The sequence below is a fragment of the Elephantulus edwardii genome, unplaced genomic scaffold, assembly GCF_000299155.1.
Source record: "Elephantulus edwardii isolate Elephantulus edwardi_28Jun2011 unplaced genomic scaffold, EleEdw1.0 scaffold00100, whole genome shotgun sequence".
NCBI lineage: Eukaryota > Metazoa > Chordata > Mammalia > Macroscelidea > Macroscelididae > Elephantulus > Elephantulus edwardii.
This window is the reverse complement of record NW_006399850.1, coordinates 1,829,533-1,834,164: the sequence shown is the minus strand read 5'-3', so window position 1 is coordinate 1,834,164 and position 4,632 is coordinate 1,829,533. Positions and strand designations below refer to the sequence as shown.

The 4,632-nt window shown below is 44.3% G+C and overlaps 1 pseudogene; it reads left to right on the top strand.

Moving 5' to 3' along the window:
* The first annotated feature begins 2,255 nt into the window (after window positions 1-2,255).
* LOC102858235 overlaps window positions 2,256-4,632 on the top strand; it is a 10,209-nt pseudogene continuing 7,832 nt past the window's right edge.

Sequence of the window (4,632 nt, the reverse complement as noted above, 5' to 3'; positions counted from 1 at the left end):
GGAAGTCTGTGAAATATTCAGTATTCTTTGCAAACACATTTTAAAGATATCAATCCTTCTTCAATCTTCTTTATTCATTGTCCAATTGCATATGAAGCAATTGAAAATATCATAGCGTGGAGCAAGCAAATTGCTTTAAGTCAGTGCAACATATCTTTTGATTTCCTCATTGTTGCTACCATGACTGATTGTGGATCCACATGAAATGTAATCATTGACAAGTCAAATCTTTTCTCCATATTTCACAAGGTTGCCTGTTAGTCCAGTAGTAAAGGTTTTTGTTTTCTTGATGTTGAGATGTAATGTTGAATTCAATTCTTTGGGAGAATACTATATAAGTGGTGTATATTTTTTTATTGGATTCACCAAGAGGCATGTATTAGCTTTTCCTATTATTGGTAATACTAACTTTGATCATTTAATTAAAATATCACACTTAATTTCTCCCTAATATTCTGAGTGATATTTTGAAGCCAAAACTCTTTTACTAACTATTGTAGTGGCCATTGTATTCTATTATTTCTTCTATATTTGTTGCTCTGATGGCCCAGTGGAAAAGAACCTGCACTGAAGTCCTGAAGGCACATGGTTCAAGGCTGCCAATTGCTCCATGTCACCAGTTGCTCCACAGGAGAGAAAGGGGCAGTCTCCTCTCGTGTGATTAGCTGCCTCTGAAAACCCCCCAGAGGGTCAGCTATGGGTCAGTTCTGACTCTATGGTACACAAAAACAACAACATTCCCTTATAAAGTAGAACTTTCCTCTTTTAAAAAAAAATTGCCTTCTCCTTTTCCTTTTCTTCTTTCTCCTCATTCTCCTCCGAGTTAATAATATGGGCTCATGTTTCCTTTCTAGTTAATGTATTATAACCTATAACCATCATTATTCACCCTCAAATTCAGGCAGCTGCTATGGCTCCCTACTTAGGCTCCTTCCTTTCTCCTCACATGCCTCCTTTCACAGGACTCCTCCCTGCTCCTACACTACAGGCTGACTTGTGGGGCCCCAGCCCCTCCTCCTGCACCACAGTCACCTCAAAGAGCACATTCACAACGTATCTCCAAGTTTACTCTGTCTGGTGGCTCCTACACTCCTAGACTGGGCTGATGCCCAGAGTCTTCATATTTCTACACCCCTAGGGTCACTTGGCCATGTTCCCCCATGCTAAGCTTCAGTAGAATTTCTGTGGGGCCCTGTTGAGAACCCTGAGCTCTGGCAGTGTCGAACTGGGAGGTGTGACTAGCATTTCCAGTCCAGTGCATTTGTTTTCCCCCTCCAGATGGTACTGCTCTTGGCACATGCATCACCCCAGCTGAAGTCCTTCCATCCAATTCCCTTGGAAAGGAGGCCTGGACTCCCTGGCATATCAGCATATAACCTATGGATAGATTTTTTTGTTACTATTATTGGTATATATAAACTGTCAAATTTGGAAGCAGGAGTGGCATCCACTTCCTAAACAACATGCCTCTGGAAACTATGAACTTTGAGAAATGATGATAGTTATAGAAAGGCTTCAGGTCTTTTGTTCACAGGGTCGCTATGAGTCATACTCAACTTGACAGCAAACAACAAGAACAACAACAAAATGTAAGCTAACAAAATAGTTAACAAGAGAGAAGTGGATATATGTGTGTGTATATATGTGCAAATAAATAGTAAAACTAGCAAAATTATAACTCTTCATGAATCTGTTGTTATTATGTGCTGTCGGGTAGTCTGTGGCTCACAGAAACCTTATGTATAATAATTCTGAACCCTCTTCCATGCACGACTTCCTTCTCCAAGGACTGGTCCCGTCTGGCAACATGCCCAAAGTATGTGAGAAGGAGCTTCAAAATCTTTGCCTCCAGAGAGGAACTTGGCTCCACCCTCTCTAGGACAGATCTTTTTGTTCTCTTGGCAGTCTATTGTATGTTAACTCTTATCCAGCACTAAAACTCAAAGACATGAATTTTCTTCTATCATCCTTAGTCCTTGTCCAGCTCTCTGATGCATAGCAAATAATTGCAAAAACCATTTCCTGGATCAGGCACACCTGGAAAGGTCCCTGACAGCAGACTTTACTAATCCATTTTTTTTTTTATTTCGTGGCTGCTGGTCCCAAGAATATCGATTGTGGACTTGAGCAAGTTAAAATTGTTGCAACCAAGGCCTGCTGGGTGTCCACTGTCCAGAGCTGCAAGAAGAAGAGACTCTGGTTGTTAAGAACTTTCCATCTGTTCCTCATATAGTCTTGGATCAATCCTGGGAGCCATGCCAACTCACGTCTCTGGCTTTCTCTGGGAGGAGCAGAAGAACATGACATACTTACAGGAGGCAGTGACATTCAAGGACATGGCCGTGGTCTTCACAGAGGAAGAGTTGGGGCTGCTGGACTCTGCCCAGAGGACCCTGTACCGAGAAGTGATGGTGGAGAACTTCAAGAACCTTGTCTCCATGGGACATCATCCCTTCAGACTAGATATGCTATTCCAGTTGGAAGCAGAAGAAAAGCTTTGGATGATGGAGACAGAACCCCAGAGAAGTGAATATTCTGGCAGCAAGAATCAAAATGAGATGACGCTACCTCAAAAAGCAGCATTAAAGTATTCTTTGCATGAAGAGCTTATCTCTTGGGATATCTGGGAACAAGTTGCAAGTGAATTAACCAGGAGTCAAGACCCCACAATAAATCTGCAGGGAGAGAACCCCCGGTTATTCCCTAATGATTTCATTCAGGTTCCTGACAATGAGATCTGTGTCATGAAGCGTAAAGGAGATGGCCCTAATTTTATGGAAAATCAGGAGTTTTCAATGTTGAGTGCTCAGAATTCTTGGAGGGAAACATACCTGAATGAGTCACAAAATGAGGAGAGGAGTAAAGAATTCGGCCTGCAAATTCATGAAAACTTGAGAAAGTCCTCACTTAGTGAGTATGTTAAAATTAGCCCAAAATTGCAACCGTACAGATGCGAATGTGGTAGAATCTTGAGTGAGAACCCCAGTCAGCAGTTCCCCTTAGGAGAAAACCCCCATACGTGTACTGAGAGTTTCAGCACTAGCTCAGTCCTTGCCATTCCTCACAGTGTTCACTCAGGAGAGAAATGTTTCAGCCAGAACTCACAAGTGCAAACTCATCCGAGAATTCACCCAGAAGGGGCCCTCAGCATGTATCAGGCATCTGGTAGTTCCTTCCGAGAGAGCTCTTTTCACATGCAGCAGTCCTGTAACAAGGAAGAGAAAGCCTACAGCTGTGACAGTTGTGGTAAGGGCTTCAGTAACAGCACAGGCCTGACCATCCATTACAGAACCCACACTGGAGAGAAGCCGTACAAGTGTGAAGAGTGTGGGAAGTGCTTTAGTCAGAGTTCAAATTTCCAGTGCCATCAGAGGGTCCACTCAGAAGACAAACCTTACAGATGTGAAGAATGTGGGAAGGGCTTCAGCTGGAGTGTTAACCTCCGTGTTCATCAGAGGGTGCACAGTGGTGAGAAACCCTATAAATGTGGAGCTTGTGGTAAGGGCTTCACTCAGGCTGCACACTTTCACATACATCAGAGGATCCACACTGGGGAGAAACCCTACAAGTGTGATGTTTGTGGTAAGGGGTTCAGCCACAATTCACCATTGATATGCCACCGCCGGGTCCACACTGGCAAGAAACCATACAAATGTGAGGTATGTGGGAAAGGCTTTACCCGGAACACAGATCTCCACATTCATTACAGAGTTCACACGCGAGAGAAACCCTATAAATGTAAGGAGTGCGGGAAGGGCTTCAGTCAGGCTTCGAATCTCCAAGTCCATTGGAGTGTCCACACTGGGGAGAAATGCTTCAGATGTGTTACGTGTGGGAAGGGCTTCAGTCAGTCGTCCAAACTTCAAATTCATCAGAGAGTCCATACTGGGGAGAAACCCTACACGTGTAATGTCTGTGGTAAGGACTTCAGTTACAGTTCAAATCTTAAACTGCATCAAGTAATTCACACTGGAGAAAAGCCATACATCTGTGAGGAGTGTGGGAAGGGCTTTAGCTGGAGATCAAACCTTCACACCCATCAGAGAGTCCACTCGGGCGAGAAGCCCTATAAATGTACGGAGTGTGATAAACGCTTCAGTCAGGCTATAGACTTCTGGGTCCATCAGAGAGTCCACACAGGAGAGAAACCGTACACGTGCGAGGTCTGTGGGAAAAGCTTCAGTCAGTCCTCGGGGGTCCAGTCTCATCAGAGAGTCCACACTGGAGAGAAGCCGGTACAACTGTGAAATCTGCGAAAAGGGATTCAGATACAGTTCCCAGTATATATACCACCAGCGAAGCCACACTGGGGAAAAGCCATTTAAGTGTGAGGAGTGTGGGAAAGGCTTTGGTAGGAGCTTGAATCTCCGCCATCATCAGAGGGTCCACAGGAGAGAAACCCTATAAATGTGAGGAGTGCGGGAAGGCTTTCAGACTCCCATCAAATCTTTGAGTCCATCTGAGCGTCCACATGAGAGAGAAACTGTATAGGTGTGAGCACCGTGATAAGGGCTTCAGTCAGAGCTCACGTCTGCAGGCTCATCAGAGAGTTCACATGGGAGAGAAACCTCACAAATGTGATCTCTGTGGTAAGGCCTTCCATCACTGCTCACGGCTTAAATATCATCAAAA